Below are 10,574 nucleotides of genomic sequence, written 5' to 3' on the forward strand. Positions count from 1 at the left end.
TTACTCCCATGGAGGAAAGTGCCCATGGTGACTGTTGTATTCAATACCGATGCAATCTCTGTGTTTCATCAACACTCTGATACTCCACAGATTACAGAATACCACCAGATGTGCATCGGAAACTACTACTGGTCTTCCAGGGATCGATTAAAGTGTAGACTGTTTGAGACATTACTGCCATGGAGGTAAGTGCGCATGGTGACTGTTGAATTCAATCCCGATACAATTTCTGTGTTTCGTCAACAGTCTGATAGTACACAGATTACAGAATGCCTCCAGATGTGCATCGGTAACTATTACTGGTCTTCCAGGGAAGGATCAAAGCGTAGACGGTTAGATACATTATTCGCATGGATGAAAGTGCGCATGGTGACTGTTGTATTTAATCCCGATGAGATTTCTGTGATTCATCACCACTGTGATAGTCCACAGATTACAGAATGCCTCCAGATGTGCATCGGAACTAACACTGGTCTTACAGGAAACGGTCAAAGCGTAGACTGTTTCAGACATTACTAACATGGAGGAAAGTGCGCATGGTGACTGTTGTATTCAATCCCGATGCAATTTCTGTGTTTCATCAACACTTTGAAGGTAAACAGATTACAGAATGCCTCCAGATGTGCATCGAAAACTACTTCTGTTCTTCCAGGGAACGATCAAAGCGTAGACTGTTTGAGACATTACTCCCATGGAGGAAAGTGCGCACAGTGATTGTTGTATTCAATCCCGATGCAATTTCTGTGTTTCATCAACAGTCTGATAGTAAACGAATTACAGAATGCCTCCAGATGTGCATCGGAAACTACTACTGCACTTCCAGGGAACGATCAAAGCGTAGACTGTTTGAGACATTACTCTTATGGAGGAAAGTGCGGATGGTGACTGTTGTATTCAATCCCGATGCAATTTTAGTGTTTCATCAACACTCTGATAGTCCACAGCTTACAAAATGCCTCCAGATGTGCATCGGAAACTACTATTGGCCTTCCAGGGAACTATCAAAGCGTAGACTGTTAGAGATATTACTCCCATGGAGGAAAGTGCGCATGGTGACTGTTGTATTCGATCCCGATGCAATTCCTGTGTTTCATCAACACTTTGAAGGTCCACAGATTACAGAATGACTCCAGTTGTGCATGGGAGACTACTACTGGTCTTCCAGGGAACGATCAAAGCGTAGATTGTTTGAGACATTGCTCCCATGGAGGAATGTGCACATGGTGGCTGTTCTATTCAATCCCGATGCAATTTCTGTGTTTCATCAACACTATGATAGTCCACAGATTACAGAATACCTCCAGATGTGCATAGGAAACTACTACTGGTCTTCCAGGGAACGATCAAAGCGTAGACTGTTTAAGACATTACTCCCGTAAGGTAAGTGCACATGGTGACTGTTGTATTCAATCCCGATGCAATTTCTGTGTTTCATCAACAGTCTGATAGTCCACAGATTACAGAATGCTTCCAGAAGTGCATCGGAAACTACTACTGGTCTTCCAGGGAACGATCAAATCGTAGACTGTTAGAGACATTTCTCCCATTGAGGAAAGGGCGCATGGTGACTGTTGTATTCAATCCCGATGCAATTTCTGTGTTTCATCAACAGTCTGATAGTCCACAGATTACAGAATGCTTCCAGAAGTGCATCGGAAACTACTACTGGTCTTCCAGGGAACGATCAAATCGTAGACTGTTACAGACATTTCTCTCATGGAGGAAAGTGCGCATGGTGACTGTTGTATTCAATCCCGATGCAATTTATGTGTTTCATCAACATTCTGATAGTCCACAGATTACAGAATACCACCAGATGTGCATCGGAAACTACTACTGGTCTTCCAGGGATCGATTAAAGTGTAGACTGTTTGAGACATTACTGCCATGGAGGTAAGTGCGCATGGTGACTGTTGAATTCAATCCCGATGCAATTTATGTGTTTCGTCAACAGTCTGATAGTCCACAGATTACAGAATGCCTCCAGATGTGCGTCGGAAACTACTACTGGTCTTCCAGGGAACGATCAAAGCGTATACTGTTAGGGACATTACTCCCATGGAGGAAAGTGCGCAAGGTGACTGTTGTATTCAATCCCGATGCAATCTCTGTGTTTCATCAACACTCGGATACTCCACAGATTACAGAATGCCTCCAGATGTGCATCGGAAACTACTACTGGTCTTCCTAGGAACGATCAAAGTGTAGACTCCTTGAGACATTACACCCATGGAGGAAACTGCGCATGGTAACTGTTGTATCCTTTCCCAACGCAATTTTAGTGTTTCATCAACACTCTGATAGTCCACAGATTACAGAATACCACCAGATGTGCATCGGATACTACTACTGGTCTTCCAGGGATCGGTTAAAGGGTAGACTGTTTGAGACATTACTGCCATGGAGGTAAGTGCGCATGGTGACTGTTGAATTCAATCCCGATGCAATTTCTGTGTTTCGTCAACAGTCTGATAGTCCACAGATTACAGAATGCCTCCAGATGTGCGTCGGAAACTACTACTGGTCTTCCAGGGAACGATCAAAGCGTAGACTGTTAGAGACATTACTCCCATGGAGGAAAGTGCCCATGGTGACTGTTGTATTCAATACCGATGCAATCTCTGTGTTTCATCAACACTCTGATACTCCACAGATTACAGAATACCACCAGATGTGCATCGGAAACTACTACTGGTCTTCCAGGGATCGATTAAAGTGTAGACTGTTTGAGACATTACTGCCATGGAGGTAAGTGCGCATGGTGACTGTTGAATTCAATCCCGATACAATTTCTGTGTTTCGTCAACAGTCTGATAGTACACAGATTACAGAATGCCTCCAGATGTGCATCGGTAACTATTACTGGTCTTCCAGGGAAGGATCAAAGCGTAGACGGTTAGATACATTATTCGCATGGATGAAAGTGCGCATGGTGACTGTTGTATTTAATCCCGATGAGATTTCTGTGATTCATCACCACTGTGATAGTCCACAGATTACAGAATGCCTCCAGATGTGCATCGGAACTAACACTGGTCTTACAGGAAACGGTCAAAGCGTAGACTGTTTCAGACATTACTAACATGGAGGAAAGTGCGCATGGTGACTGTTGTATTCAATCCCGATGCAATTTCTGTGTTTCATCAACACTTTGAAGGTAAACAGATTACAGAATGCCTCCAGATGTGCATCGAAAACTACTTCTGTTCTTCCAGGGAACGATCAAAGCGTAGACTGTTTGAGACATTACTCCCATGGAGGAAAGTGCGCACAGTGATTGTTGTATTCAATCCCGATGCAATTTCTGTGTTTCATCAACAGTCTGATAGTAAACGAATTACAGAATGCCTCCAGATGTGCATCGGAAACTACTACTGCACTTCCAGGGAACGATCAAAGCGTAGACTGTTTGAGACATTACTCTTATGGAGGAAAGTGCGGATGGTGACTGTTGTATTCAATCCCGATGCAATTTTAGTGTTTCATCAACACTCTGATAGTCCACAGCTTACAAAATGCCTCCAGATGTGCATCGGAAACTACTATTGGCCTTCCAGGGAACTATCAAAGCGTAGACTGTTAGAGATATTACTCCCATGGAGGAAAGTGCGCATGGTGACTGTTGTATTCGATCCCGATGCAATTCCTGTGTTTCATCAACACTTTGAAGGTCCACAGATTACAGAATGACTCCAGTTGTGCATGGGAGACTACTACTGGTCTTCCAGGGAACGATCAAAGCGTAGATTGTTTGAGACATTGCTCCCATGGAGGAATGTGCACATGGTGGCTGTTCTATTCAATCCCGATGCAATTTCTGTGTTTCATCAACACTATGATAGTCCACAGATTACAGAATACCTCCAGATGTGCATAGGAAACTACTACTGGTCTTCCAGGGAACGATCAAAGCGTAGACTGTTTAAGACATTACTCCCGTAAGGTAAGTGCACATGGTGACTGTTGTATTCAATCCCGATGCAATTTCTGTGTTTCATCAACAGTCTGATAGTCCACAGATTACAGAATGCTTCCAGAAGTGCATCGGAAACTACTACTGGTCTTCCAGGGAACGATCAAATCGTAGACTGTTAGAGACATTTCTCCCATTGAGGAAAGGGCGCATGGTGACTGTTGTATTCAATCCCGATGCAATTTCTGTGTTTCATCAACAGTCTGATAGTCCACAGATTACAGAATGCTTCCAGAAGTGCATCGGAAACTACTACTGGTCTTCCAGGGAACGATCAAATCGTAGACTGTTAGAGACATTTCTCCCATTGAGGAAAGGGCGCATGGTGGCTGTTGTATTCAATCCCGATGCAATATATGTGTTTCATCAACACTCTGATAGTCCACAGAATACAGAATGCCTCCAGATGTGCATCGGTAACTATTACTGGTCTTCCAGGGAACGTTCAAAGCGTAGACTGTTTGAGACATTACTCCCATGTAGGAAAGTGCGCATGGTGTCTGTTGTATTCAATCCAGATGCAATTTCTGTATTTCATGAACGTTCTGATAGTCTACAGATTACAGATTGCCTCCAGATGTGCATCGGAAAATACTACTGGCCTTCCAGGGAACGATCAAAGCGTAGACTGTTTGATACATTACTCCCATGGAAGAAGCTGCGCATGATTACTTTTGTATCCTTTCCCGTTGCAATGTTAGTGTTTCATCAACACTCAGATAGTCCACAGATTACAGAATGCCTCCAGATGAGCATCGGAAACAACTACTGGTCTTAAAGGGAACGATCAAAGCGTAGACTCTTTGAGACATTACTCCCATGGAGAGAAGTGCGCATGGTGACTTTTGTATCCTTTCCCGTTGCAATGTTAGTGTTTCATCAACACTCTGATAGTCCACAGATTACAGAATGCCTCCAGATGTGCATCGTAAAGTACTACTGGTCTTCCAGGGAACGATCAAAGCGTAGACGGTTAGAGACATTACTCGCATGGAGGAAAGTGTGCATGGTGACTGTTGTATTTAATCCCGATGAAATTTCTGTGTTTCATTAACACTCTGATAGTCCACAGATTACAGAATGCCTCCAGATGTGCATCGGTAACTAACACTGGTCTTACAGGGAACGATCAAAGCGTAGACCGTTTGAGACATTACTAACGTGGAGGAAAGTACGGATGGTGACTCTTGTATTCAATCCCGATGCAATTTCTGTGTTTCATCAACAGTCAGATGGTCCACAGATTACAGGATGCCTCCAGATATGCATCGGAAACTACTACTCGACTTCCAGGGAATGATCAAAGCGTAGACTGTTAGAGACATTACTCCCATGGAGGAAAGTGCGCATGGTGACTGTTGTATTCGATCCCGATGAAATATCTGTGTTTCATCAACACTCTGATAGTCCACAGATTACAGAATGCCTCCAGATGTGCATCGGAAACTAACACTGGTCTTCCAGGGAACGATCAAATCGTAGACCTTTTGAGACATAACTAACATGGAGGAAAGTGCGCATGGTGACTATTGTATTCAATCCCGATGCAATTTCTGTGTTTGATCAACACTTTGAGGGTCCACAGATTACAGAATGTTTCCAGATGTGCATCGGAAACTACTACTGGTCTTCCAGGGAACGATCAAAGCGTAGACTGTTTTTAAGACATTGCTCCCATGGAGGAATGTGCACATGGTGACTGTTCTATTCAATCCCGATGAAATTTCTGTGTTTCACCAACACTCTGAGAGTCCACAGATTACAGAATACCTCCAGATGTGCATCGGAAACTACTACTGGCCTCCCAGGGAACGATCAAAGCGTATACTCTTTGACAAATTACTCCCGTAAAGGAAAGTGCGCATGGTGACTGTTGTATTCAATCCCGATGCAATTTCTGTGTTTCATCAACAGTCTGATAGTCCACAGATTATAGAATGCTTCGAGCAGTGCATCGGAAACTACTACTGGTCTTCCAGGGAATGATCAAATCGTAGACTGTTACAGACATTTCTCCCATGGAGGAAAGTGCGCATGGTGACTGTTGTATTCAATCCCGATGCAATTTATGTGTTTCATCAACACTCTGATAGTCCACCGATTACAGAATACCACCAGATGTGCATCGGAAACTACTACTGGTCTTCCAATGATCGATTAAAGTGTAGACTGTTTGAGACATTACCGCCATGGAGGTAAGAGCGCATGGTGACTGTTGTATTCAATCCCGATACAATTTCTGTGTTTCGTCAACAGTCTGATAGTCCACAAATTACAGAATGCCTCCAGATGTGCGTTGGAAACTACTACTGGTCTTCCAGTGAACGATCAAACCGTAGACTCTTAGAGACATTACTCCCATGGAGGAAAGTGGGCATGGTGACTGTTGTATTCAATCCCGATGCAATTTCTGTGTTTCATCAACACTCTGATCCTCCACAGATTACAGAATGCCTCCAGATGTGCATCGGAAAGTAACACTGGTCTTACAGGAAACGATCAAAGCGTAGACTGTTTCAGACATTACAAACATGAAGGAAAGTGCGCATGGTGACTGTTGTATTCAATCCCGATGCAATTTCTGTGTTACGTCAACACTTTGAAGGTAAACAGATTACAGAATGCCTCCAGATGTGCATCGGAAACTACTACTGGTCTTCCAGGGCACGATCAAAGCGTAGACTGTTTGAGACATTGCTCCCATGGAGGAAAGTGCACATGGTGACTGTTGTATTCAATCGCGATGCAATTTCTGTGTTTCATCAACACTCTGATACTCCACAAATTACAGAATGCCTCCAGATGTGCATCGGAAACTACTACTGGTCTTCCAGGGAACGATCAAAGCGTAGACTGTATGATACATTACTCCCATGGAAGAAACTGCGCATGGTGACTTTTGTATCCTTTCCCGTTGCAATGTTAGTGTTTCATCAACACTCTGATAGTCCACTGTTTACAGAATGCCTCCAGATGTGCATCGGAAACTAACACTGGTCTTCCAGGGAACGATCAAAGCGTAGACTGCTTGAGACATTGATAACATGGAGGAAAGCGCGGATGGTGACTGTTGTATTCAATCCCGATGCAATTTCTGTGTTTCATTAACACTCTGATAGTCCACAGACTACAGAATGCCTCCAGATGTGCATCGAAAACTACTTCTGTTCTTCCAGGGAACGATCAAAGCGTAGACTGTTTGAGACATTACTCCCATGGAGGTATGTGTGCACAGTGATTGTTGTATTCAATCCCGATGCAATTTATGTGTTTCATCAACAGTCTGATAGAAATCGAATTACAGAATGCCTCCTGATGTGCATCGGAAACTACTACTCGTCTTCCAGGGAACGATCAAAGGGTAGACTGTTCGTGACATTACTCTTATGGAGGAAAGTGCGGATGGTGACTGTTGTATTCAATCCCGATGCAATTTCTGTGTTTCGTCAACATGCAGATACTCCACACATTACAGGATGCCTCCAGATATGCATCAGAAACTACTACTGGTCTTCCAGGGAATGATCAAAGCGTAGACTGTTAGAGACACTACACTCATGGAGGAAAGTGCGCATGGTGACTGTTGTATTCAATCACGATGCAATTTCTGTGTTTCATCAACACTCTGATAGTCCACAGATTACAGAATGCCTCCAGTTGTGCATCGGTAACTATTACTGGTCTTCCAGAAAACGATCAAAGCGTAGACTGTTTGAGACATTACTCCCATATAGGAAAGTGCGCATGGTGACTGTTGTATTCAATCCCGATGCAAATTCTGTTTTTCATGAACGTTCTGATGGTCCACAGATTACACATTGTCTCCAGATGTGCATCGGAAACTACTACTGGAGTTCCAGGGAACGATCAAAGCGTAGACTGTATGATACATTACTCCCATGGAAGAAACTGCGCATGGTGACTTTTGTATCCTTTCCCGTTGCAATGTTAGTGTTTCATCAACACTCTGATAGTCCACAGATTACAGAATGCCTCCAGATGTGCATCGGAAACTACTACTGGTCTTAAAGGGAACGATCAAAGCGTAGAGAGTTAGAGACATTACTCGCATGGAGGAAAGTGCGGATGGTGACTGTTGAACTCAATCCCGATGCAATTTCTGTGTTTCATCAACACTCTGATACTCCACAGATTACAGAATGCCTCCAGATGTGCAGCGGAAAGTACTACTGGTCTTTCAGGGAACTATCAAAGCGTAGGCTGATTGAGACATTACTCCCATGGAGGAAGGTGCGCATGGTGACTGTTGTATTCAATCCCGACGCAATTTCTGTGTTTCATCATACACTGATACTCCACAGATTACAGAATGTTTCCAGATGTGCATCGAAAACTACTACTGGTCTTCCAGGGAACGATTAAAGCGTAGGCTGTTTGAGACATTACTCCCATGGAGGAAAGTGCGCATGGTGACTGTTGTATTCAATCCCGATTCCATTTCTCTTTTTCATCAACACTCCGAAAGTACACAGATTACAGAATGCCTCCAGATGTGCATCGGAAACTACTACTAAACTTCCAGGGTTACGATCAAAGCGTAGACTGTTTAAGACATTAGTCTTATGGAGGAAAGTGCGCATGGTGACTGTTGTACTCAATCCCGATGTTATTTTAGTGTTTCATCAACACTCTGATAGCCCACAGATTACAAAATGCCTCCAGATGTGCGTCGGAAACTACTATTGGCCTTCCAGGGATCGATCGAAGCGTAGACTGTTAGAGATATTACCCCCATGGAGGAAAGTGCGCATGGTGACTGTTGTATTCGATCCCGATGCAATTCCTGTGTTTCATCAACACTCTGATAGTCCACAGATTACAGAATGCCTCCATATGTGCATCGGAAACTAACACTGGTCTTCCAGGGAACGATCAAAGCGTTGATCGTTTGAGACATAACTAACATGGAGGAAAGTGCGCATGGTGACTGTTGTATTCAATCCCGATGCAATTTCTGTGTTTCATCAACACTCTGATAGTCCACAGATTACAGAATGCCACCAGATGTGCATCGGAAACTACTACTGGTCTTCCAAGGACGATCAAAGTGCAGACTGTTTGAGACATTACTCCCATGGAGGTAAGTGCGCATGGTGACTGTTGTATTCAATCACGATGCAATTTCTGTGTTTCATCAACATTCTGATAGTCCACCGATTACAGAATGCCTCCAGATGTGCATCGGTAACTATTACTGGTCTTCCAGGGAACGATCAAAGCGTAGACTGTTTGAGACATTACTCCCATATAGGAAAGCGCGCATGGTGACTGTTGTATTCAATGCCGATGCAATTTCTGTATTTCATAAACGTTCTGATAGTCCACAGATTACAGATTGCCTCCAGATGTGCATCGCAAACTACTACTGGATTTCCAGGGAACGATCAAAGCGTAGACTGTTTGATACATTACTCCCATGGAAGAAGCTGCGCATGGTTACTTTTGTATCCTTTCCCATTGCAATGTTAGTGTTTCATCAACACTCAGATAGTCCACAGATTACAGAATGCCTCCAGATGTGCATCGGAAGTAACTACTGGTGTTAAAGGGAACGATCAAAGCGTAGACTGTTAGAGATATTACTCGCATGGAGGAAAGTGTGCATGGTGACTGTTGTATTTAATCCCGATGAAATTTCTGTGTTTCATCAACACTCTGATAGTCCACAGATTACAGAATGCCTCCAGATGTGCATCGGGTACTAGCACTGGTCTTACAGGGAACGATCAAAGCGTAGACCGTTTGAGACATTAATAACATGGAGGAAAGTGCGCATGGTGACTGTTGTATTCAATCCCGATGCAATTTCTGTGTTTCATCAACACTCTGATACTCCACAGTTTACAGAATTCCTCCAGATGTGCTTCGGAAACTACTACTGGTCTTCCTGGGAACGATCAAAGCGTAGACTCTTTGAGACATTACACCCATGGAGGAAATTTCGCATGGTAACTGTTGTATCCTTTGCCGATGCAATTTTAGTGTTTCATCAACACTCTGATAGTCCACAGATTACAGAATGCCTCCACATGTGCATCGGAAACTACTATTGGTCTTCCAGGGAACGATCAAGGCGTAGACGGTGAGATACATTACTCGCATGGAAGAAAGTGCGCATGGTGACGATTGTATTTAATCCCGATGAAATTTCTGTGATTCATCAACACTCTGATAGTCCACAGATTACAGAATGATGCCTCCAGAAGTGCATCGGAAACTACTACTGGTCTTCCAGGGAAAGATCAAATCGTAGACTGTTAGAGACATTTCTCCCATGGAGGAAAGGGCGCATGGTGACTGTTGTATTCAATCCCGATGCAATTTATGTGTTTCATCAACACTCTGATAGTCCACAGTTTACAGAATGCCTTCGGATGTGCATCGAAAACTACTACTGGTCTTCCAGGGAACGATCAAAGTGTAGACTGTTTGAGACATTACTCCCATGGAGGTATGTGCGCATGGTGACTGTTGTATTCAATCCCCATGCAATTTCTGTGTTTCATCAACAGTCTGATAGTCCACAGATTACAGAATGCCTCCAGATGTGCATCGTAAACTACTACTGGTCTTCCAGTTA

The sequence above is a fragment of the Schistocerca gregaria genome, unplaced genomic scaffold (genome assembly GCF_023897955.1).
Source record: "Schistocerca gregaria isolate iqSchGreg1 unplaced genomic scaffold, iqSchGreg1.2 ptg000480l, whole genome shotgun sequence".
NCBI lineage: Eukaryota > Metazoa > Arthropoda > Insecta > Orthoptera > Acrididae > Schistocerca > Schistocerca gregaria.